This window comes from Dromiciops gliroides, chromosome 4 (assembly GCF_019393635.1).
Source record: "Dromiciops gliroides isolate mDroGli1 chromosome 4, mDroGli1.pri, whole genome shotgun sequence".
Taxonomy (NCBI): Eukaryota; Metazoa; Chordata; class Mammalia; order Microbiotheria; family Microbiotheriidae; genus Dromiciops; species Dromiciops gliroides.
Window position 1 is genome coordinate 91105875 of NC_057864.1, and position 27626 is coordinate 91133500.

At 34.8% G+C, this 27626-nt stretch overlaps 1 pseudogene; it reads right to left on the reverse strand.

Annotated features, from left to right (window-relative positions):
• Positions 1-2423: 2423 nt before the first annotated feature.
• LOC122754639 lies at positions 2424-2693 on the reverse strand (annotated as a pseudogene).
• Between the last annotated feature and the right edge of the window lie 24933 nt (positions 2694-27626).

Sequence of the window (27626 nt, forward strand, 5' to 3'; positions counted from 1 at the left end):
TTTAGAATTCATAATTAAAAACATAATGTTAAAATTGTTTTTTCATGCATTGGGAAATAATGCAATATTTAAAAAAAGAAAAAGAAAATCCAAGTCATCCTCCTCTGGTCACATTCTGGAATCCAGAAAATCAGAGTTATTGTTATCAATATATATGACTGTATTCATTAAAAAAGTAATTTAGTTTCAATGAAATTAGCTTCAGGTTACTAGCAGGACAATGGTATGATCCACTTTACATAAGCATATTATCAGGAGGAAAACAACAAGTCTTTTGCTGGGGATAGGAAGCTAAGGTTGCGGACTCTGAAAAACCAGAGGACTTTGTGAAGATACAGAGGGCCTGGAAAGGAGAACTATGCTAAAATGAAATTGCATAATTGAAAAGTTTATGGATAGGTAACTCCATCAATTCATCTCTCTTAGTGTTTATTAGAGAGAGAAAGACTTCCAACACAGTTTCTTAAGGAGATCAGAGGAAGAGAAACCAGAGAGGAACCAAGAATGCTGAAAATGTGTTCAAGAAGAGTAATCTGGGCAATGAAGGGAAAATTAAATGAGAGAAAAGTTCATTTCTGAAGGAATAACAACTTATTATTTGAGTAGAAAATGTACTCTCTAAATAAAATATCTGAAGAAATTTGACTTATATCATCCATAATTATATTAATTTGAGTAGCTAAAAAGAAAAATAGGAAATACATAACAGGGTAACCTTATTATTGCCATCTGGTCTGAAGTGTTTGCTCATAAGCTAAGAATACTTACACCAGAACATGCAGATAAGAAACAGGAAATGGCTGCCTGATAATTTCAAAGCCCCTGGTCAAAGAATGAAATAACTAAAGTTTAGAAAAACCTTTCATATAATTGCTTTTGGATGCTAACTGTTTAAGGAAGATTTATTACACAGAATGCTACAGCCATATTGTTAAGCAATGTCATTTTTTTCATGAAAACATAAAACCCTGAAGAAAAGCATTTTTATAAAACCACTCAAGATAATTTATAAACTTCTGGTGAGCATTACAGTCATAATATCACAGTAAAAAAATAATTGTTTTATGTAACACAAATTTACATTGAAAGTGCTAGATATCACAAGTCGAATTAGCTTCCCCCCCATACTTATAATGTTATTTGAATTGAGTGGAGCACTATAGTAAAATTAAAATAATTTTATTTGCTTTAATGTAATTTAAATGTACTCCTAGAACATAATTCTTTGATTCATCCTACTTCATCTACATGGCAATATCTATCAAAGTGATGAGATTTATTTTTACCTTTCGGACAGGATCTATTTTTTTCCCAGACACATTACGTTATGTGGAGACTATATATAAAGAAGTCTGGGGTAAAAATGACCACACCTCATTTTTTCTTTCAAGAAAGAAAATATAATAAATTAGAAAGCATCAAACAATCTAAATCTATGTTCCAATTTTGTTACTAATTACCTGAGTGATATCAATCAAGTCACTTATCCCCTCTGTACTTCAGTTTTCTCGTATAAAAAGGCGATTGATAGAAATTGTATACAAGAGAGGGTTAACAGCTTAGAAAAGGAAGGATGAATATTGAACTCATTTGTTTTTCAAATGAAACAAAGGGGGGGAATGTGGTAAAAAAAACGGAAGTTTTAACTGAACTTTAAGCGTTGAACCATACTACTGAAACGGTTTTTTGAAGGACTGCCTTTTTGGGGAGGAGCTCATGATGAACAGCCATGGCCTGCTGCTGCCCGGGTGAGTGTGGCAAGCATGTGATACTGCTGGGATGCCAGCTTAAAACTGGGTAGTAGTAGAAGTTCTGGCTCGGACTTGCACAACTCTGGCTTGAGTTTAGCGGTGATGGCGCGTTCTGGTGATCGGCTCTCGGTTCTCGGTGCGGCACGCGTTTGACTCTGGTTCTCAGCCTGAGAGGCAGTTTTGGGATTCAGTGAGTTTTATAAAAGAATATAGACTAAGCTTAGATCTAAGACTATTCATTTGTATTTCTACTTTCCTATTTCCCTAATCAGTATCACCTGTTTGTTGCCCAAACAATAAAAGCTAATCTCTCTCTGATTAAAGCTCAGAGGCTTCTTTTCTTACTGGTCTGGGAGATATATAAAGGAAAAAAGTTAAAAAGGGGAAGTTTAATGATCTTATATCCAATTTTAAATCTCACAGTTTTCAGGTAAATATGAGGATGCTAGGCCCTGGGGATGCCTCTGCCTAGATGTCAAAGGTCAGCTGTCCCAGCCAGCAGGTCAAGTAAGGAGGAAATATTGTGTGTTCTATTGCTAGGCAAGGCTGGAGAAGGAGGTTCTTTAGTGGGAGATAGCAGAAATGGGCAGTTCTGGACTCTTGTAACAGGTGAGAAGGTATCTCCTCCAGTGGGGTCTGGGCAAGGTGGGGTGGGGGGTCTGCTTCACTCATTTATATCTTCATGTCCAGCAGGGGCATCCATTTATGTTGGTAGCTATTGTGCCAACCATGGACCACCTTGTGATACCCCACCTCACACAGCAACTCCTATGTAGCTTCATGTAATTCTTCCACTGGGTCATAATTTTTCTTCTTCGGGATGTACAGCATCATAGCCACCCCCACCCCCACTAGGGTGAAGATGAAGAAGGGACCAAGCACGTAGCCCACCATGGAGTCACTGGCAGCCTTGGGGACACTGGGTGCTGTAGTGTTACTCATCACATCATCATCCAAGGCAAGGGAAGGAACAACAAGGAGGAACTATCAGCATGGGGCACTTCAGAAGGGACACCTCCTCTCAGGTCCCTCGAGTCAGGGGCACAAAAGTTCTCCATTTCACTCAGGATGGGATTCAAATCTGGATACCCTCCAGAAGGCTGACCTTGACCTTGCCCTTCCCCTGTCCGAGGCCTCAGGATGCTCCCACAGCTGCAGCCCTAGTTTCCAAGGCCTTCATAAGACTATAAGTATTCTCCCTAACTAATTTTCTTAAGGCTTAGGTCTGACCATGTTGATTCCTTCTCAAATTTCAGTAACTCCTTAATAATCTAAAAGGATCAAACACTAAATGCTTTGCTTGGTTTTTAAAGCCTTTCACGTGGACTCTTATTTGCTTTTCAGTCTTATACTTTATTCCCCACCAAATACTCTGTGTTCAATTCACGCTGGCTTTCTTGCTTTTCATCAGACAAGATAATTTATCCTTCTACTCAATGTCTGTTCATCTGCCTTCTATGTTTCAAGGTTGTCTTCCTTCACCTTTGCCTCCTGTCTTCCTTGGCTTCCTTCAAGTCTCAGATCATATATTACTTTGTGCAAAAGGATCTTCCCAAATTGCCCACTTCAGCACCTACTGCTGGTGCTTTCCCTCTGAGATTACTTCACACTTACACTATATATATATATATATATATAGTGTATATATATATATATAGTGTATATATATATATATATATATATACGTATATGTGTATCTATATATCTATATCTCTACATATCTTGTATGTGCATAGTCATTTGCATGTTATTTCCTCTATTCAGCTGTGTGCTACTTGAAGGCAGGGACCTTTTTTTTTAATTTGTATCCCCAACACTTAGGACAATGCATGGCATATTGTAGGTGCTTAATAAATGCTTGATGATGATGATGATATCTGGGAAGAGGAGAGGGACATAACCAGACATGACTCATTTAAAAAAATAAATCTTAAAATAAAATTTTAGATAATGCATATAAAACACTTTATACATTTAAAGCTACATGTAAATATGCAATAGTTTTATTACCTCAAAATATGATTCTTAAAAAATATATTAGATATAGGATAGAAAGAAAATATTGAACAAAAAGCCTCTGAATTGTTGGATATCCACAAGGCTGTTCATCTTTCAATTAGCAATGAGGAACAGAGTTTATCTTATTTTAGTTTAGGATTTTAGAATCAGAGCTTTATGGCTTAAAGGGGCTCTTTGAGGCATCTAGCATAGTGACTTATTTTACAGATGAGGAAACTGAAGCTGAAAGAGATTAAATGGGAGTGCACAATAGGGACAGTGTAAGGTTTTAAAACCTCATCCTCTGGTCTTTGACTAAATCTAGCATTCTTTCTGTAAATTCTTTTTAAAAACAGAATTCATTAATATCTTTAAAATGTTGCACTTTTTTGTGTCCAGATCTTATGCATCATGATAATATTTTTGCTGTGATTTTCTAATCCATTTATTTGTCATTTTAAAAATTGTTTTTCTTTATTGTTTGTTATTGTTTGAGGAAGAGTTCAGGTCTCAACATGTGATTTCAGCAGTGTGAAAATTGCCTCCACCAATGCAGATAAGGATCTCATTTACAACTTGTAGTCTTTTAAAGGGTAGCTTGGAAGAGTTAAAAAGTTAACTGATTTGCTCAAGGGTACATAGCTATGTAATGTCAGAGATAGGACATGAGCCCACTTAAATAGAATTTTTTTTTTCCTAATCATTTAATGATTTGTTTTTGTTTTTGTTTTTTCCGGGGCGATGGGGGTTAAGTGTGCCTAGGGTCACACAGTTAGTTAGTGTCAAATGTCTGGGGCCGAATTCGAACTCAGGTCTTCCTGAATCCAGGGCCGGTGCTTTAAGCATTTCACCACCTGGCTGCCCCTCAACTAGAAATATATCCTGGCTTTTGAGATCTCTTATGGATGACTTTATGAGATTGAAGTAATTTGACTTAGAAAAATCATGGATTTGGAAGGAGAAGACTTAGGTTCAAATTTTATTCTGTCCTTAATTAACTATATGACCTTGATCAAATGACTTCATATCTCTGGGCTTTAGCTTCCTCACATGTTAAATAAAGAATTGTACTAGATGACCCCTAAAAACCTTTAAAGGACTAAAATTTAGGATCTATAACAAGACCTGGACATTTTATAAATAGCTCTCTTAATTGAGTAATTAATATTAAATATAGTTTTGAAATTTTCTATCACTTTTATGACCAATAAAAAGTATATATTTTTTATTTTAATCCAAACCAAATATAGTACCAGCCCAAAATTTGTCAATTTAATGCAATCAGATATTTACATGATAAATGATATTAAATTAAAGTTATATTATCTATGTATATTATATGTGTTTATATATATATAAATATATAATTGCATGTATTCATATATTTGTCTAAACATAATTTTCAATATATCTTTATTATCCACTATATAAGTGTTCAACATTAATTTTTTGTTGCCCCTCCTCAAGAATATTTTTGTGAGAAAATACAAGTTCATTACAATATTAATCCTCAGTGGTTAGAGTTAAACAAGACAAATTATTACTGTTAATTGTAAAAATAAGTTTTTGCTCTATAAAACTAAGAGAGTGAAATAAATTTTAGCAAAAAAGAGGGAATGCATTATTCTAAAATTTTACATTAAGCAGATGGTATTTTACCTTTCTAGGTGAGTCTAAATACAATATATTTTATATATAATAAAATTAATTGGATCAAATAGAAAATAATAAAGTTGAAATATAATAGTTTTCTGCCAGAGGCCCAGAAATATAAATTAGGAATAAGCAAGAGTACTATCATGTGTTTTGACTGAGTTTGATTGATTTTCCCTTTTAGCAAAATGTAGAATTCTGAGATGTGCTTAAAAGAACTGAAATTCTAGTCCTTTGCTTATTTTCTTAATTGTTTTTAGTTCTAAGTCTTTGTCCATATTCCTGTTCCTAAGAAATAGGCTCTGACTATATTTAAGTGGTCAAAAGATAGCCTCATAGACTCATGGGTTTTGAAATAAAATATTAGAGATCATTAGGTCAATTCCCTCATTTTATATCTTAAGACATTGAGGACTGAAAAGGTGAATTGACTTCCTTAACTTTCCACAAGCACTAAGCATCAGAGAGGGAATTTGAACACTTTTTTTTTCAGAATCTCAGGATAGGAAGGGCTTTCAAAATATTCTCTACAATATGATCAGCAAATGGTGCCATGAGAAATAGCTTGAAGTCCTTTAGTAAGAGTACCCAAGTAAGTAACTCTTAAATCTACTGTGGTTTTCTATAAGAAATTTTCTTCCCTTTTAGCCTGAATCTCTTTCCAACATATAATGTTTGTTGGTATTCCTGGGGCAAAAATGGAAAAGTCAAATATATTTACGTGTAAAATGCATGTGAAAACCTTTAATGCTTCTATATATTTAAACCCCTTTGAATCATTCTCTTCTCTACACTAAATTTATCAAGCTTTTTCAACTGAAGCATTTGTTAAGTCCTGTAAGAAAGATAAAGATAATTGTGAAAATAACAAATCTCATACTTCATCTATCAATATTTTACATCTTTTTTATTTTGATGATCATGTTCTCATCATCTCAAATGATCTTTTCTCCAAAACACAGTATTAAAATCATGACATTAAGAATCTCATGCCTCATTTGCCTTATAAAACATGCCACGTAACTGCAAGTAAGAACTTAGGAAAATGATGTCAATTAAAGTAATTGGTCCTACGTTTAGGACCAAATTAAGACCTCAAATCTGAGGACTTGCTTTATGGTTTATGATGGGGAGGCAGAAGATGGAGGAAGCTGAATTGCCTAAAAGAATGAATCTTTTTTTTTTCTCCTTTCTCCACATTGTTTCTCAACTATTTGGGGGTCAGATAAAAGTTTTTAGTCTTCATTTTATGACTCTATATGAAAAACACTTTGTGTCTAATGTGCAGAACCTGTAAATCTTCATCTAATCCTGAGCCTCTGAAGATTCTTCCCAAGAGCTTATAACCCATGAAGATTCTAAATCTCATTTGTCCAAGATGATGTGCCCTTCTGCAATCTCTTTAAGCTTTTAAAATCAATATTGCTGTACTAAAGGCCCTTTTTTTCATAAAAAGTATTTTATTATTTTCCAGTTACATGTAGAGATAGTTTCCAACATTTGTTTTTATAAGATTTCTAGTTTCAAATTTTTCTCCCTTCCCCCTCCCCAAAACAGCAAGCAATATGATATAGGTTATATATATACAATCACATTAAACATATTTCTGCATTAGTCATGTTGTGAAAGAAGAATCAGAGCAAAAAGAAAAAACCTCAAAAAAGAAAAAAAATAGAAATATTATGGTTCAATCTGCATCTAGATTCCATAGTTCTTTTTTTTTTTTCTTCTGGATTTGGAAAGCACTTTCCATCATGTGTCATTTGGAACTATCTTGGACCATTGTATTGTTGAGAAGAATCAAGTATATCATAGTTGATCAACACACAATGTTGGTGATACTGGGTATAATGATCTCCTGGTTCTGCTCATCTCACTCAGCATTAGTTCATGTAAGCGCTTCCAGGTTTCTCTGAAATCTTCCTGTTCATTGTTTCTTACAGCACAATAGTATTCCAATACATTCATATACCACAACTTGTTCAGCCATTCCCCAATTGATGGGAATCTCCTTAATTCCCAATTTCTTACCACCACAAAAAGAGCAGCTATAAATGTTTTTGTACATATGTGTTCTTTTTCCTTTTTTATGATCTCTTTGGGAAAAAAAGACCTAGTAGTGATCTGGGCCAAAGGGTAGGCAGAGCTTTATAGCCCTTTGAGCATAGTTACAAATTGCTCTCCAGAATGGTTTGATCAGTTCACAGGTCCACCAACAATGCAATAGTGTTCCAATTTTCCACAACTTCTCCAACATTTATTAATTTCCTTTTTTGTCATATTAGCCAATCTGATAAGTGTCAGGTGGTTCCTCAGAGTTGTTTTGATTTGCGTTTCTCTAATCAATAGTGATTTAGAAAATTTTTTCATATGGAAATATATAGCTTTGGTTTCTTCATCAGAAAACTGCCTGTTCATATCCTTTGACAATTTCTCAATTGGGGAATGACTTGGATTCTTATAAATTTGGTTTAGTTCCTGATATATTTTAGAAATAAGGCCATTATCCAAAATACTGTCAATAAAAATTGTTTCCCAGTTTTCTGCCTCCTTTCTAATTTTGGATGCATTGTTTTTGTTTGTACAAAACCTTTTTAATTTAATGTAATCAAAATCATCCATTTTGCATTTCATAATATACTCTATCTCTTGTTTGCTCATAAACTGCTCTCCTTTCCATAAATCTGAGAAACTACCCCGTCCTCTCCTAATTTACCTATGGCATCACCTTTTTTGTTTAAATCATGTAGCCATTTTGACCCTGTTTTAGTATAAGGTGTAAGATGTTGTGTACCAAAGGTTTCTTAAAGGAAAATAATATTTTTGGTTTCCCATTGGATTTATCAAAACTACCTTCCTGGAGAAAGTAAAGTAGCTGAGTTTGACTACCCAAGTGAAAACTATAGTAACCCATTCCCTCTCCAACCCACTATAATAGTAGGAGGAATAGATAGAAAACAATAGGATATCATTAGAATTAGAATCTCATAGCTAATTTATCAATATAAGGATATGCACTTCCCTCCCTTATTTGTTTAGGTGGAAGAATATGGATGAGAAAAATTAGATCTATTGTCAGACTCTGTTGATATTATGGCTAATTTTGCTGAGTTGTTTATTTTTGTTGTTTAGTTTCCTTTTTCTTTTCTTCCTTCCCTCCTTCCCTCCTTCCCTCCTTTCTTTCTTTCCTTCTTTCTTTCTTTCCTTCTTTCTTTCTTTCTTTCTTTCTTTCTTTCTTTCTTTCTTTCTTTCTTTCTTTCTTTCTTTCTTTCTTTCTTTCTTTCTTTCTTTCTTTCTTTCCTTCTTTCTCTGGAACTACTTGTTCCAAGAGATTATTCACTGAAAAAGTGAGGGAGAAGGAGGGTGGAGCCAATATGGAAGACGGTGACTCCCTTGAGCTTCTGACAAACCCATCCACACACTCCAAAAATAATGCCATAAGACAACTGCCAGACCAACTGAACACACAAAAGAATAGAATGAGACTATTTTCTAGCCAAAGATGGTTTAATTTTGCCAGTGGAATCACCTCCTGTTTGGGCTGAGAGAATAGCTCAGATATGTCACAGACTGTGCCACCAGAGCATCAGAATCTTCAGTGCCAGTGGAATCTTCTGAAACTTGGCTCATGGACCTGTGAGGGGGTTCAGTGGTTGAATGGGATGAAATAGCTATAGTCTCTGCTGGAGTTAAGGCAGAGTGCCCATATTCTGACACAGTAAGATGACTCAAGTGGCAGAGATCCAGTGGGGGAGGGGCACATGCAAGCCAAGTTTCTGACCATAGAGAATCAAATTTCAATCAGACATCTGCTTTCAGGTCAAGATGAGTAGGCAAAGAAGGTAGCAGACCATAGAAAGCTTCTTTGTGGAAAAGGTAGAGCAGAATACACTCAGAAGAAGATAATAACAAAGTCAAAGCTCCAACATCCAAAGCTTCCAAGAAAAATATGAATTGGTCTCAGGCCATGGAAACACTCAAAAGAGACATTGAAGAGAATGTAGGAGAGATAGAAGTAAGATTAAGAGAGATGGAGAAAAGAATGGAAAGAGAAATGAGACCAATGCAGGAGAGTCATGAGAAAAAAAAGTCAACAGCTTGAAAAGCCAAATGGAAAAGGAGATACAAAAGCTCTCTAAAGAAAATAATTGCCTAAGAATTAGGATTGAACACATGGAAGCCAATGACTTTATGAGAAACTAAGACACAATAAAGCAAATTCAAATGAATAAAAAATAGGGGGCAATATGAAATATTGTATTGGAAAAACAGCTGATTTGGAAAATAGATCCAGGAGAGATAATTTGAAAATCATTGGCCTACCTAAAAACCATCATCAAAATAAAAGTTTAGGCATCAACTTCCAAGAACTTGTCAGGGAAAATAGTCCAGATATTCTAGAAGCAGAAGTTAAAATAGAAATTGAAATAATACACCAGTCACCTCCAGAAAGAGATCCCAAAATGAAAACTTCCAGGAATATTATGGCCAAATTCCAGATATCCCAGGTCAAGGAGAAAATATTGCAAGCAGCAAGAATAACACAAGATCTAGCAGCATCTATATTAAAGGACTGAAGGGCATAGACTATGATATTCCAGAGGGTAAAGGAACTGGGACTGCAACCAAAAAACACCTACCAAGCAAAACTGTGTATAATTTTTCAGGGGAAAAATGGGACTTCAATGAAAAAGAGGACTTTCAAGCATTCATGATGAAAAGATCTGAACTGAATAGAAAATTTCACTTTCAAATACAAGACACTAGAGTAGGATAAAAAGGTAAACAGGAAAAAGAAATCATGAGGGTTATTAAAAGATTAAACTATTTACATTCCTACATAGGAAGATAATACTTCTAAGTCATAAGAACATACTCAGTATTAGGGCAGCTGAAAGGTATATACTTAGACAGTGGAGACAGATGTGAATTGAATATGAAGGAATGATATCTGGAAAGCATTTATTTTTTGTCTGTCCTTGCCTTTTGTGGGGCATGAAGGGTGGAATGGCTTATGTCTAGGGCTGTATGTGAGCTCAGGATCTCCTGGTCCCAAGGCTGGTGCTTTGTCCACTGTGTCACCTAGCTGACCAATGATGACATCTACAAAATAAAGTTAAGGGATAAGCGGAAGGCACTGGAAGAAATGGAAAGGGAGAGGTGGACTGGGGAAAAGTAGCTCACATAAAAGTAACAAGAAAAAGCTTATGGAATGGAGGGGAAGATGGGGAAGGAAAGGGGGAGTGAATGAACCTTACTCTCATCAGAATTGGCTCAAAGAGGGGAAAACATTCACACCCTAGTGGGGATAGTAATATATTTTGCCCTGAGGGAAAGTGGGAGGAGAAGGGGATAAGGGGGGGAGGCAAAGGAAGGGAGGGCAGATTGGGGGAGGGGCGTAAGAAGCAAAACACTTTTGAGGAGGGATAGGGTGAAGGAAGATAGAAAATAGAGTACATATCAAGAGGAGGGAATAAGTTGGAGGGTAATACAGTTAGCAATAATAACTGTGAAAGAAATGATGAGTAGGATGTTATCACAAGTATGTATGAAAAATGTAAACCATCAACAGAGGTTGATGAATAGATATCTGAATACAGATTGAAGTATAATTTATTTGTTAGTTCCTCTTTCTAAAGTTATTTTGTCTATTTTATTTCACAACTTGACTAATGTGAAGATGTTTTGCATAAGTACACATGTATGACTTATATTGAATTGCTGGATTTCATAGGGAGGGTAGGGAAGGGAGAAAGAAAGAAAATTTAGAACACAAAGTTTTAAAAAATCAATGTGAAAAATTTAAGAAAAATTTTACATGTAAATTGGGGAAAATTCTAAATAAAAATTAAAAGGAAAAGAAAAGTGTAGGAGAAAGAGATTCATAAATGATGGTGAAATTTAAAATAAAAATCATGTGTTTATATGTCTGTATCTATGTGTAAATGTGTTTGTATGTTTCAAGTTCATTCCTGAGAGTGGTGAATTATTTTGGATATAGTTTGAACAGGATATGATTTGTGGTCAATAGAGTTGAGGATTTTTTTTCTCATTTGTCACTTGGAAGGATTTCTCCACTATTCCCCAGAAAACTGATTTTCAGGAAAACAAAATCATTCTGTAAGATCTCATCAGTCTCATGTAGCAATAACCACAACTTTGGGAGGTCTATATTCAGAGACAACAAAGGCATTGGTCAATTGGCCGAACAGATATTCCAGGTAACCCTATGCTAACATAGGACAAGAGGCCAGAAGCTACTTGGGAACTCTATTCCCCATACTCAGTTCTGGATCACAATTCTGAGGTGGAAAAGAGTGTTTCTCGTCCATCACAAGGGAGCAGGAGGACTGGGTACAGTTCCAGGGCACAGAGAAACACTATCACTTGTGGCTATAGGACTGGAATGAATGATAACACCTCTCCCTGAATTACAGCACCTTAGAAGGACCAAAAAGTCACAGAATCTCAGAAATAGCTCTGAAAACAGCATCATGAAAGACCCTGAAGCTTGGGATAGTGTTTCTCCACTTGCAGCTGAACAATATCTGACTTGAACATAAAGTTCAAAGTACAAAAAAAAAAAAGGCTGAAAAAAATAAACAAATACAAATAAAAAATAATTTGACCAGAAAAAGCTATGATGGTAACAGGTAAGATCAAGACATAAACTCAAAACAAGACAAGGAAAAACATCTTTAAGCAAAGCTTCATACAAAAATACTAATTAGATAAGAAAAAAAGAAAAATTCCTGCAAGACTTGAAAAAAGAAGTGAGTGGTAGAGGAAAAAGTAAATAAAGAAATGAGAGTGATGTGAGATAATTATGAAAAGAAAATTAATAGCTTAGTAAAAAAGTTGTAAAATACTAAAGAAAATATCACATTAAAAATAGAATTGATCTAATGAAAAAAGTGACATAAAATTCACTAAAAAAGACATTCTTTAAAAAGAACAATTGATCAAATGGAAAAAGAGATAAAAATTACTGAAGAATTTCTTAAAAATAGTATTGGACAAATAAAAAAGGTTAAAAAGCTATTGAAGAAAATAATTCTTTAAAAAATGGATTTGGGCAAGTGAAAGAAAGCTAATAACTCCATGAGACATCAAGAAACTATGAAACAAAGTCAAAAAAGGAAAACAATAGAAAAGAGTGAAATAACTGATTAGAAAAACAACTGCCCTGGAAATTATATTGAAGAGGAGTAATGTAAGAATTAAATGGGCTACCTTGAAGCCTTAATAGAAAATGCCCTTTACATCATTTTTTAAGAAAATGTAAAGGGAAATTGCCCCAGATAGCTTAGATCCAAAAGTTAAAACAGAAATAAAAAGTATTCTTTCCTTACCTCCTAAAAGAGCTTGTAAAATAAAAATTCAAAGAAATGTTATAGCATGTTTCCAGAACCCCCTGGTCAAGGAAAAAATATTGTAAGCAGACTGAAAGAAACAATTCAGATATTATGAGGCCACTGTAGGGATTACGCAAGATTTAGCAGTTTCCACATTTAATGAGTGGAGGGCTTGGAATATATTTCAAAATGCAAAGGAACTAAAGTACAAGCAAGAAGAACCTACCCAACAAAACTAAGTATAATATTTCAGAGAAAAGTTAATAGACCTGTAATGAAATGGAAGACTTTTAAGCATTCCTGATGAAAAACTAGATCTGAAAAGAAAATTTGACATTCAAAGAGAAGACTTTAGAGAATAATAAAAAGGGTAAGATGAGTCATACGGAAATTGATTTGCATACACTGTTTATACTCCTATTTAGGAAGATGATACATGCAATTCCTAAGACCTTTTTCATTATTAGGGCAGTTAGAAGAAATGTGTATAGACTGAAGGCAAGGGTGTGAGTCAATTCTGTTAGGGCAATCTCAAAATAATGAAGGAGAGAGAAGGATACACTGGGAGAAGGAAGAAGAGAGAGTAAAGAGAGGAAATTTCTTCTTTTTTTAAATAAAAGTATTTTATTATTTTCCTAGTTACATGTAAGGATAGATTTCAACATTTGTTTACATAGGATTTTTAGTTTCAAATTTTTCTTCCACCCTCCTTTCCTTCCCACCTCCCCATTATGTAAAGCAATCTGATATAGGTTATATGTGTATAATCATATTAAACAAAATTTGACATTAGTCATATTGTGAAAGAAGAATCAGAGTACAAGGAAAAAAGCTAAAAAATGTAGGAAAAAATGGCCCCCCAAAAGTAGAAACAGTATAGTTCAAACTGCATTCATAATCTATAATTCTTTTTTTCTAGATGTTGAGAACATTTTCTATCATGAGTTCCTTGAAATTGTTTTAGATCATTGCACAGCTGAGAAGAGCCAAGTCTATCACCATTGTTCATCACACAATGTTGCTGTTACTGTGTACAGTGTTCTCCTAGTTCTGCTCCTCTCAGTCAATATCAGTTCATGTAAGTCTTTCCAGGTTTCTCTGAACTCCTCCTGCTTATTGTTTCTTACAGCACAGTAGTATTCCATTACATTCATAGACCACAACTTGTTTAGCCATTTCTCAATTGATGGGCATTCTCTTAATTTCCAATTCTTTGCCACAACAAAGAGAGCTTCTATAAATATTTTTGTACATGTGGGTCCTTTTCCCTCTTCTATGATCTCTTTGGGATATAGACCTAGCAGAGGTACCACTGGGTCAAAGGGTATGAACAGTCCCATAGCCCTTTGGGCATAGTTCCAAATTGCTCTCCAGAATCACTGGATCAGGTCATAGCTCCAGCAACAATACATTAATGTTCCAGTTTTGTGAGGAAATTATTTCACAAAAAAGAAGCACACATGGAAGTTTTTATACTCAGGCGTGTCTAGAAATCTATCTTACCCCAAAGGAAAGTAGAAAGGGAAGGGGAAGAGAGAGAAGGAAGTCTTAAAAGGACAGGTGTATCAGGAAGGCAGTGGTTAGAAGAAAAACAGACTTTTGAAGGGATATAGGCTAAAAAAAAGAGAGAGAGACAGAATGATAAACAAAATAAAATAGTATTGTGGAAAATACAGTTATTATTCTTAACAGCAAATAGGAATGGGTTGAGCTCACCCATAAAATAAACCTAGATAGTAGAAAGGATTAGAAAGAGAATCCAGGGACAGCTAGGTGGCACAGTAGATAAAGCACCAACCCTGGATTCAGGAGTACTTGAGTTCAAATCTGGCCTCAGACACTTGACACTTACTAGCTGTGTGACCCTGGGCAAGTCACTTAACCCCCATTGTCTGCCAAAAAAAAAAAGAAAGAAAAAAGGAAGAAAACAGAATTGAACAATGTGTTTTTTCAAGGTAAACTTGAAACAGAAAGGCATTCAGAGTTAAAATACAGTGCTGGAGTAAAATCTATTGTGCTTTAATTGAAGTAAAACAAATGCAGGTGTAGTCTTGATGATCTCAGACAAAGCAATAGCAAAAATGTTCTTTATTTAAAAAGACAATCATAGAAACTGTATTTTGTTAACAGGTGTCATAAAAGAAAAAGTAATATAAAAATCATGGTAAATTTCTCAGATGAAATTCTCATTTTTCAAATATACAGGGAACTGAGTCAAATTTATTTTTAAAAATATGAGCCATCCCTCAATTGATAAATAGTTAAATGATAAGACCAGAAAGTTTTCAGAGGAAAAAAAAACAGTCATCTATATTCATGTGGGAAAAAATGCTGTATATAACAATTGATTAGATAGACACAAAATAAAACAACTGAGGTATCTCTTCACACATAAAATTGTCTAACATGACAGAAAGTGAAAATGAATAATGCTGGAGGGAATGTGGAAATAAAGGGACACTAATGCACTGTTAGTGAAGTTGTGAACCAGTCCAGTCATTCTGGAGATAAATTTGGAATTTTACTTAAAGGCTATAAAACTTTGCATACCCTTTCATCCAGCCCTGCAATTATTAGGTTTGTATCCCAAAGAAATGAAAGAAAAAATGAAAGATACCTATTTGTACAAAAATATCTATTGCATCCCTATTTGTTATTGAAAAGATTTGGAATTGAGGAGATATCCTCAATTGGAAAACAGCTTAATATAGTTGTAGTATATGACTTTGAGGGATTACTAATTATTGTGCTATGAGAATGGTTCAATGAAAAAGGATATTGGTTTGGAGGCAGAAAAATGATTTTGACATGGATTGTAAAATTCACTTGTGTGGCACTAGTATATAACAAATTCTTTGAGAGTTTTTTTTTTTAATCATTTATAAAATGAGGATACTGTTTATAATATACACCCTTCAGAATAGTTGTAAAAATGTTTTTTGTTTTGTAAACCTAGTGATATTAATTAATTGTGAGATAGTATTGATTACTTACTTAATAAAATGCTGACATATTAAAATTCAGGATGGAGATGATCTGATCATATTTGGGCTCTTATTAAAGAGGGTCACCATTCCATAAATGGCAGTGATGATGAATCTGTAAGTATCATAAGGAAGTATTGAAATAATTGCAACACGCCATTTGTGTATGCTTTGATTTACTTGTTATAGATATTTTATTTCTTTTTTTCCCTATATTCTCTCAGTTACCCACTTTTTGTTGGTGAATTATTTTTTTGCTCTTTATTCGTTATATTTAAAAAATCATAAAAAATTTTTATTAAAGTTTGAAATGCAAATTTATTCCTCCTATGCTACCTCCCCTCACCACTTCCTACGGACAGTAAGCAATCAGAAATAGGTTAAACATGTGCAATTATATAAAACATTACCATGTTAATCATTTTATATAAGAATTAAGAACCTGAAAAATAGCATGCTTCACTCTGTGCAATCAATAACAGTTCTTTCTTTGAAGGTGGATGGTAGTACTTCATCTTTAGTCTTCTGGGATTGTCTTGGATCATTGTATTACTGGACAATAGTTAAGTCATTCACAGTTTCTTCATCAAGCAATACTGCTGTCATTTTGCATAACATTCGGGTCTCGCTCACTTCATTTCATTCAAGTCTTTCCAGGTCTTTCTGAAAACACCTTGCTTGTCATTTCTTAAAACACAATAATATTCCATCCATTATATACCACAGGTTGTTTATCCATTTCTCTAATTATAGGCATTCCTTTGATTTCCAATTCTAAGCCACCACAAAGAGACCTGGTTGTGAATATTGTTCTATAAATAGGCCTTTCTTTGTTTTTTTGTTTGTTGTTTTTTGGATATACACCTAGCAATGGTTATAAATGGTATGCACAGGTTTTTATAGCCCTTTGGGTAGGTATAGATTCATATTATTTCCAGAATGGTTGGATCAGTTCACAACTTTAGTAGAAATGTATCAGTTCTCCAATTTTTCCCACATCTTTCCAACACTTATCAGTTTTCTTTTTTTTTTGTCATATTAGCCAATCTAAGGGGTTTGAGGTGGTACTTCAGAGTTGTTTTAATTTGCATTTCTCTAGTCAATAGAGATTAAAAGCATTTTTCATATGACTATAGATAGCTTTAATTTTTTCCTCTGAGAATTTCCTGGTTATAACCTTTGAAAGTTCCTCAATTAGGTTATGACTTTATTCTATAAATTTTATTCAATTCTCTAAATATTTGAAAAATGAGAGTCTTATCAGAAGCACTGGCTGTAAAAATTATCTTCCAAATTTTTACTTTCCTTCTAATCTTTTGTTTGTACAAACCTTTTTTAATTGAAGGAATAAGAATAACACATTTTGAATTTAATAATATTCTCCATCTCTTGTTTGTTCATAAATGCTTCCTTCTCCATAGATCGGAAAGGTAAATAATTTCTTCCTTTTCTAATTTGCCTTTGGAATCACCCTTTTTCTCTAAAGCATGTATCCATTTTCATCTTATTTTGATATATAGTGTAAGATATTGGTCTATTCCTCATTTCTAAGGCCCAGTTTTTTGTTTTTTGTTTTTGTTTTTTGGTGAGGCAATTGGGGTTAAGTGACTTGCCTAGGTTCACACAGCTAGTAAGTGTTAAGTGTCTGAGGCCAGATTTGAACTCAGGTCCTCCTGACTCCAGGGCTGGTGCTCTACCACTGCACCACCTCGCTGCCCCCCAGTTTTTTTGTTTTGTTTTTTTTTTAGTGAGGCAATGGGGGTTAAGTGACTTGCCCAGGGTCACACAGCTAGTAAGTGTTAAGTGTCTGAGGCCGGATTTGAACTCAGGTACTCCTGAGTCCAGGGCCGGTGCTCTATCCACTGCACACCTAGCTGCACCCCCCAGTTTTTTTTAATGAAGAATTCCATGATGCCTCTAGCCATATATAAGTTTTCATAATTTTATCTCTCAACTTTTCTAGAGATTTTTGATATTCTAGTTTATATTAAAGTGATTTGTTTACTTGATATTTCTTCAAGTAGATCATAAGACTATAGAGCATAGGGATATAAAATTCTTCTTTCATCCCTCAATGTCATGCTCATCATAAGTACTTAGTAAATATTCCTGGAATTGAATTAATTTAATTTCATCAAGCACTCACATGTTTCCCAAAATAATAATCCCTTGAATACCAAATAACTCTTATGGAGTTATCATGCAAATACTATCGTAATAATGATAAACTAGTATTTATCCATTTTTCTTTATTTATCTTCATTTTTTCTGAGGTTCAAGAAATGACATTTTGTCATATGAGTTAGAGTTTTTTGTTTGTTTGTTTGTTTTTTTGTGGGGCAACGAAGGTTAAGTGACTTGCCCAGGGTCACACAGCTAGTAAGTGTCAAGTGTCTGAGGCCTGATTTGAACTCAGGTACTCCTGAATCCAGGGCCGGTGCTTTATCCACTGTGCCACCTAGCTGCCCTAGAGAGTTTTATAAATTCACCAATATCCATCTATTTTATTCATATTGCACCTACCTAACCATATATTTGGAGATAAAGCCACATTTATGGTATTAGCTAAACTAAGCACCTTGCCTTTACACCTGCTGCTCTCTGACTATTCTCTACTAATCAATGAGAGACTTCCTTAATTATATAATCCCAGAATTGACTTTCTCTCAAATATGTCATCTCTCTTTTATTAACCCTCTCTCCTTTCCCCCATTTCTACTTTTTCATTGTTCTCTGAGGAAAAAACAATATAGTAATTATCATTAAATCTGAAAAAAGTATGACAGTCAATTGACCTATTTTGCCATTTACTATTATGAGTCTCCTGACAAAAATATCCATTCCTAGCTTCCTACTCCCTAGATGTTGTTACCTTATATTAGAATGTAAGCTCTTTGAAAGAGAATACTGTTTTGCTTTTTGCATTTGTAGCCACATAACTCGATGCAGTGCTTGGACTATAGTAGACTTGTAATAAATGTTTTTTGATTCTTTTCTAACAGTAGTTAAGGCTAGAAAGTGTTTGGCTATGGATGAAAGCCCCATCAGAATTACCTCAAATACAGTGAATCTAGAGATTGATCTGTAGGTAACTCTTCTTGATTCATTGATCTATATGTATTTATCATTTAAAACATGAATTAATAAAAATATTTTTAGTCTAGTGTAGATCAGTCATGCTTGTAATAGTTTCAGCAATTATAAATTAAATACACCTCAGTATACCTTACTCTATTCTGCTGAGGCCTCAAAAGTCTTGCCTGTCAAGCACAATCTGCTGATGTCAGTCCATATGAGAGTTAACCATTTGAGGGTTAAAGAGAAAAACACTGTCAGAATTTCCATATGGTCCAGCAAGCTTCTATCCTTAGCATGTATTTTTCCTTGGCATGTTATTGGCATGGGACTATTTTAGGGAAATTTTCTAAAATACAAAATTAGTTCAAACACAACTGGAAAGAAATAAAATAGCATGACATTTAATTATCAAAGCATCCCACTTGTTTTCAGAGAACATTTTTTCCTTACCCTGATCTAAATGACAGAGGAAAATACTACAACTCTACATGATGGACACTAATGAATTAGCAGTATTACAGTAAAACGTATAGTGGAGTGGAAATTCCTGAAGTTCAATTTGAAAAAGTCTTGATTGCAATTCCTGGCTATGTGACCTTGTAAAAAATCACTTGATTGCTCTTTAATTCAGTTTTCTCATCTTTTAAAATAGGAATTAAAATCTTCATAGTACCTACTTCACAGGAATGTTGTGAAATCAGAATTAAATAATACATATACAATGGGGCCTGTGTGTGTGACTTTAAAAATGCCACACTGGACAGACTCATTTTTTTTTTCCCTGCATGCTCTTTCCTACTGCAAGTAGAGGGTGAAATTTTTTAAAGGAAATGTTTACCTACAGCATGGGTGCCACAAACTGAACTAGGAAGTCAGGGATCTCTCTTTAAACCAGTGGCTCTGAGAAATGGCCTTTGGGGCTTCTGTTCTGTATCATTTGTTAATCTCAGTTTCTGGGTCTGGTAGCACTTACCACTGTATCAAGTGATTTGTGCCATGAAGGTATTATAGCCAGCATTCTAGGCCATTGCACCCAGTCATTATGGCGATTATATCCTGAATTGTCAGCATTTCTGGAACTCAAATCCAAGCAGGGTTTTGAACTTATAAGTGGTGACTGTGCTATATATATAGATATTGAGCTAAACTGTTTCTATATTTGCTATTCTATCTTTAATCTATAATTTTCTTAGTAAAACCAAAGATGATTGTTAGTGGCTAAAGTAACTAGGTTTCAGGGGGATACCCTGTACAATGAGAGGAAAAATATCAATGAAATATTGAACCTAGACATGCTCAAAACCACCCTTAATGCTACTGGAGAACCTTATGGTAGAGTGAACTATAACAAACCTGGACTTTAGATAGTGGAGAATAGAGGACCCACTGATACACATCAAAAGTATTTAGTAACCATAAGACATATAATTATAAACTATAATTATGATTGTGGAGCTCTTTTATAACACCCTTATCCAGAAGGACCTCAAATGGATAGGAAAAATAAGATTATTAATTGTGCTTGGGTCTTTGCCTCTTCCTAGAAAAAACAAAGAAAACAACATTGTACTATAAAAAATCATGATAAATGAAATTTCTATTTTGTTTTAAAATTTGCAAACACCTTATAAACATTAGCTCATCTGAATGACACAGCAAGCCTTAGAATTCATTCTATCTATCTACCAATCATTTTTTAATTTTTAATTTTTTGTTAGGCAATGAAGGTTAAGTGACTTGCCCAGGGTCACACAGCTAGTAAGTGTCAAGGATCTGAGGTCAAATTTGAACTCAGGTACTCCTGAATCCAAGGCCTATCCACTGTGGCCACCTAGCTGCCCTACCTATTTATTTTAGGTGGGGGGCAATGAGGGTTAAGTGACTTTGCCCAGGGTCACAAGTTAGTGTCAAATGTCTGAGCTGGATTTGAACTCAGGCCTTCTGAATCCAGGGCCAGTGCTTTATCCACTGAGCCACTAGCTGCCCCCTACAATTTATTCTAAAATGTTATTTTTTCATATTTCATAGAAGATACTTTGACTTGCCCATGGTCATAGAAAAATTGACTATGGGAAAGCACTAAAGGTAATATTTGAACGAAAGTCTTTATAATTCTGAATCCATCATGCTATCCACTACACACATGCTATCCACAGTACTTTTGAATTAATTATTATTTGTATAGCAATATATCATAGAACTAAATAGACAATAAGTCTCTTTCCTAAGGCCTAATCCTATATGACTACCTTCCTACTAGACATTTTCAACTAGATTTCCTGGAACTGTTTCAAACCCAACATATATGACACATAATTCTTTTTCTTTTTCTCCAGACCTTTCTCTTTTCCAACCTTCACTATTTTTGTCAAGGGAAATAAACAACAACATGTTTTTCCAGCCTCTCAGCTTTGTAACCTCAGTGTTATCCTCAACTCTTCATTCTCTCACTCTGCAAATCCATTAAGTTGCCAAATCTTGTACTTATGGTTCCACAGTATCTTTTAGCATCTGACCTCTTTTCTCCCTTCAGGAAGTTACCACCTTGGTTCAGGCCTTCATCACCTCTCTCACACAATATTGCAATAGTATTTCAATTTGTTTCCCTACCTTTCATCTCTCCACACTGTATTCTATGTTCTGCACTGCTTTCAAAATGATTGCCTTATAGTCATATCTGACTGTGTCATTCCTACTCCACTTCATAAACTATAATGACTTCCATTTTCCTCAAAGATAAAATATAAAACATTGTGTTTGACTTTTAAAGACCTCACAAACTAGTACTAATCAATCTTTCTAGCCTGATAATGAGTTTATATTAATCAAAGTAAAATATGTCTACCTATCTTTGTAAGTGTTGTCTTCCCCATAAGACTATAAGCTCCTTGAGGGCAGAAGGTCTTCATTTTTGTAATTGTATATCAACAGAACTGAACACAATTCTTGTCACATAGTATTAAGTTAATAAATGTTTTTTCTTTTATTCATTCAGCATTTAACTGGGACTGTTTTCAAAAGTTATGATTAATAACAATACATGTTATTAATAGCATAATTATTATTAATAATAAATGAGCACCTCATTTATATATGTGTTTAGTTCCATTTCTATAGCTGGTATTAAAAAGAAGTCAAGGGAACCATGAGATTGAGGTGAGTAGCGAGAGAATTCCAGGCATGGACTTTAGCCAGTGAAAACAGATGGGGTTGGAAGATGGAATACCATATGCAAGATTTTTTGATTGAAAGAGGAAGAAAGCTCGTTTCCCTGCATTGAGAACTATGTAGGAGTGTGTATGGTATAAAAAGTTTGGGAAGAAATGAGGGGGTCATATTATGAATGACTTTAAATACCAAAGATAGAATTTTATTTTTGATCCTAGAAACTTTAAGGAAACACTGGAATTTATTGAATAGGAGTGGGGTGAAATGACTTGGTCATACTTCAGCTTTAGAAGACTAATGTTATAGCTAAGTGGTATATGTACTGGAGTTGAAAAACTCATCAGAAAGGGAAACAAACCAATAGGCTAATGTAATAGAATAGACATACTACATCATGGAAGTATGTGTCAGAGGACAGATGGTGGATTACAGGAAAGATATTATAAAGGTAAAATTTGCATGTTTTGGCAATTGATTCAATATGGACTGGAATGAGAAAGAATATGGTATCAAGGTTACACCTAAGTTGTAAGCCTGCATGATTAAGAGGATGGTGGTGTTGTCAACAATAAGGATTAGTATAAGAATGCTGATACTATCTTCAAAAGGGAAGGAAATTCCAAGACATCTTTGACAATCAATTTCTCAGAGAAAAGCACGGATACCCCAGATAACCCCTTGGTGCTGGATGGTATGAAACCCTTATACACACAAGTAAAAAATGTAATGATTTGCTGAGCATATACAAGTAGGTACATGAGTGTGATTTTGAGACCTTTCTGTATAGTCTCCACGTTGTGAATCATTTCATAGATCTGTTATTGGCTCTATCTCTTCTCTTCCTTGCCATAGAATTCAGTTACCCAAATTGAGTCATCCTCTTACTCTATAACTACCTCATAAGCCTGTCACAACTTTTTAAGTTGTTCTTCACTGTGTGCTTGTGGCATTTTAAAAGCCAATTGATTTTTGAATTGCCCTACTTCAGCTGACTTTAGAGACATTGCTTCAGTGTCCTCTTCACAGAAAGAATGATCGGCCTAGCTGAGCAGAGAGATGATGAACTTGTCTTTCAGAACACTAAGATATTTTGTGAAAATGGAAAGTTCTTCCTAAATTTTCAAATAAGGAGAAGATGCTCCCTCAGGGAGTGTTCAATCTTTCCTCCCCCAAAAGGGGAGGTCATTCAAAAACTGCCTATGGAGAGTTTTCCTTTAGACCTCAGTAGCATAAGTAACCTCGGGGTGGGCCAGGTGTTACCCCTCCCAAATTAGTAAGCTAAAAACTGCAATATTAATCTTACCACAAATAATTTTTGCCATACATGTATAACTTATACTGAATTGCTCGAGTTGATGGGGGTGGGGGATTGGAAGGGAGGGAGGAAGAGATGTTGGAACCCAATGTTTTTTTTTTCATAAAATATTTTATCATTTCCAGTTACATATAAAGATGGTTTGCAACATTTGTTTTTATAAGATGTCTATTTTGAAATTTTAATTCCTCCCTCCCCTCCCTTCCCTCTCCCCAAGAGACAAGCAATCTGATACAGTTTATATATGTACAATCACATTTAACATATTTCTGAATTAGTCATGTTGTGAAATAAGAATCAGAGCAAAAAGGAAAAACCTCAAAAAAGAAATAGTATGGTTCAATCTGCATCTAGATTCCATAGTTCTTTTTTGCTGGATTTGGAGATCATTTTCCATCATGAGTCCTTTGGAACTATCTTGGACCATTGTACTGCTGAGAAGAGTCAAGTCTATCACAGTTGATCAACATACAATGTTGTTGATAATGTGTACAATGTTCTCCTGGTTCTGCTCATCTCACTCATCATCAGCCCACGCAAGCCCCTCCAGGTTTCTCTGAACTCCTTCTGCTCATCGTTTCTTACAGCACAATAGTATTCCATTGCATTAATATACCACAACTTGTTCAGCCATTCCCCAATTGCTGGGCATCCCCTCAATTTCCAATTCCTTGCCACCACAAAAAGAGCAGCTATAAATATGTTTATACATGCGGGTCCTTTTCCCTTTTTTATGATTTCTTTGGGAAAAAGACCTAATAGTTGTATTGTTGGGTCAAAGGGTATGCACAACTTTATAGCACTTTGGGCATAGTTCCAAATTGTTCTCCAGAATGGTTTGACCAGTTCACAGCTCCACCAACAATGCATTAGGGAACACAAAGTTTGAAAAAATTGATGTTAAAATTTATTTTACATGTAATTTGGAAAATAAAATTCTAAACAGAAAAAAAACCCTTTTGCCCAGAAGTTTTCTAAAAAAATATATCCTCTGACCTGAATGTAATTTTAAAATGGGATTTTCTGAAGGATTAACATTATTAATGGTCTATGTCAGGACAGTAACACAAATTTGTCTTTTTCCTCCTATTTTGAGCACAAGTGAAATACTACATGAGAGTGGGGGAGAGAAAAAGCGAAAAAAGTTTACCTCTTTTGGGGTCACTGTTTATCTGCAGTCAGAAAAAGAAGATGGTAGTTCAGGAAATGCTCTCATTCCTAGAAAATTGACAGCCATCAGGGTTGCAGTCAAATAATATGAATGAATAGGATTTCTAGGACATTGCAGATATTGAAAAGCAATTTATATACAAAAAAGGAAAATAATAAATGTTGGAGAAGTTGTGGCAAAATTGGAACACTAATGCATTGCTGGTGGAGCTGTGAATTGATCCAACCATTCTGGAGAGCAATTTGGAACTATGCCCAAAGGACTATAAAGCTGTGCATACCCTTTGACCCAGCAATACCACTTTTGGGTCTTTTTCCCAAAGAGATCATGGAAAGGGGAGAGGGACCCACATGTACAAAAATATTTATAGCTGCTCTGTACGTGGTGGCAAGGAATTGGAAGTTATGGGGATGCCCATCAATTGGGGAGTGGCTGGACAAGTTGTGGTATGTGAATGCAATGGAATACTATTGTGCTGTAAGAAACAATGAGCAGGAAGAGTTCAGAGAAACCTAGAGGGGCTTGCATGGGCTGATGATGAGTGAGATGAGCAGAATCAGAAGAACATTGTACGCAGTATCATCAACATTGTGTGTTGATCTACTGCAATGGACTATATTCTTCTCACCAATGAATTGGTACAGAAGAGTTCCAGGGAACTCATGATAGAAGAGGATCTCTAAATCCAGGAAAAAAAAAAGAACTGTGGAGTACAGATGCTGAATGAACCATACTATTTCTTTTGTTTTGGGTGCTAGTGTTTTTCTATTTTGAGGTTTTTCATCATTGCTCTGATTTTTCTCTTATAACATGACTAATGCAGAAATATGTTTAATGTTATTATGTGTATGTGTGTGTGTGTGTGTGTGTGTGTGTGTGTGTGTGTGTGTGTATAACCTATATCAGATTATCTGCTATTTAGGGGAGGGGGGAGGGAGGGAGAAAAATCTGAAATTGGAAAGCTTGTATAAACAAAAGTTGAGAACTATCTTTACATGTAATGGGAAAAAAATAAAATACTTTATTAAAAAAAAGAAAAGCAATTTATATAATTCACCTCATTGTAACATAGGGTTATATCCCCAATTTACAGATAGAAAATTAAAGCTGAGAGATGAGAAATAGTTTAGCTTTGGTCACAACGATGATATTTATCAGAGGCAGGACCAAGACTTAGATTTCTTGGATATAAAGCTTATTTTCTTCCCCTATCATATTTTTCTTTTGCAGGGCAATGAGGAAGAATTTGTGTTGACTGTGAAGAACAGAAGAAAAAAAATGTGTTGTAAAATATTGCTTGGGATTCACACTAAACTACCTAAAGATTAACAGAGTGTAAGGAAAGTATCAACTTTTACCTCATTAATACATTTGAAAAAGGAAAGTAAGAATTCCAGAGATGGCCAGAAGCAAATAACATCATACAATGTGAATTTGTCTCTTAACAGTCAAGAACTGACTACCTATAGATGTGACTGTCATTCCAGAATCAACTGTCTGAGTGTAGTCAGAACATCATCTTGTTAGAGCAAAGGTCAAAGTCAATAACACTTTCAAAGAGATGATAAAGTTGAAAAGACTATGTGCTGTGACAAGCATCTGACTTTTTGAAAACAGACTGCTGATTCTGAAATATGAGAAATGCATACCTGGGCCCCACTATTAATAAATACAGCCTTCAACCAATTAAATATTGGACACACCAATTTGTTAACCCTGGTACTAGCAAAGAACTCATCTTGAGATCCACTCTAAGTGATTCCCTCTGTTTTTGACATTTCATCTTGAATAGCTTGTAATATCTTAAATGTCTAAGAATGACTCAGAAGATATTATTTTCATCATTTATTTATTTGTTTATGGGGGGGGCAATGAGGGTTAAGTGACTTGCCCAGGGTCACACAGCTAGTAAGTGTCAAGTGTCTGAGGTTGGATTTAAACTCAGGTCCTCCTGAATCCAGGGCCAGTGCTTTATCCACTGCATCATATAGATGCATCATATAGATGCCCCCAGAAGATATTGCTTTCATCAGGATACACCCATAAGGAGCAAGTTATATCTTAGGATGATTACATGTAAAATTGAAGTCAATAGCTCTATTACCATTTCAAAAAGAAGAGTAGCACATAAAATATGAAAGCCACAACAAGTCCCAGCTAAAATCACACTTTTTACAAGAAACCATTCCTAATCTCACTTATGTCTATTACCATCTCTCTGAAACTACCCATAATTTATAGCTTTCTTTGTGTATAGTTATTTATAATTTATCTCCTTACTATACTCTGAGCTCCTTGAAAACAGGGGCTTTTTAAACCTTTATATGTACTCTAAGCCCTTAGGACAGATTTGGTACATATTAAGCTCTCTCTCTCTCTCTCTCTCTCTCTCTCTCTCTCTCTCTCTCCAAACACACACACACACACACACACACACACACACACACACACACACACACACACACATATATACATACTTAACTTGATTTAAGAGAAGGTCATAACCATCAAATATTTATCTTGCTAAGCAGACGTGATAGCTACAGACAGACCTTTAGAACAGAAGTTAATTTCAAAGGACTACAGTCAGTATAAACTCATAGCAATGCAAAATGATGCAAGAGAAAATGTGGCCTAAGAGATTTTGGGAGATCCAGTTAAGCTATATCATTATGAGAAATTTTATAGATAGTACTAAAAGGAACAGAATCACAGAATTTGAGTTGAAATTAGTCTCAGAGGCCTTGATAGGTGGATCCCTTCTATCACAGAATAATAGATTTTTAGGGTTGGAATAGAACTCAGTGGCCATATATTAAAATTCATACCTGGAAAAAATACCCATAATAGATATATAATATAGACACAGATAATTTTTTAGAAAATTAATATCAACATTAATAGCACACACTATAGCTACTGATAGCCTCATTATTTTTCCAATATGACATAGGAAGAAAAGGAGAATGTAATGATCAAAATCCCAGAGGTATGCTTTGACATATAAATGGCCCACTGTTATTGCTCTGACACATTTCCCCATTCAACTCAAAATGCTACATTAAGGAGGGTGATTTTTTTAAGGGGGATGATTCTTAAGGAGATGGCTGCAAAATTACATTCTGCACTATGGTGGAATTTTATAGACAGCTC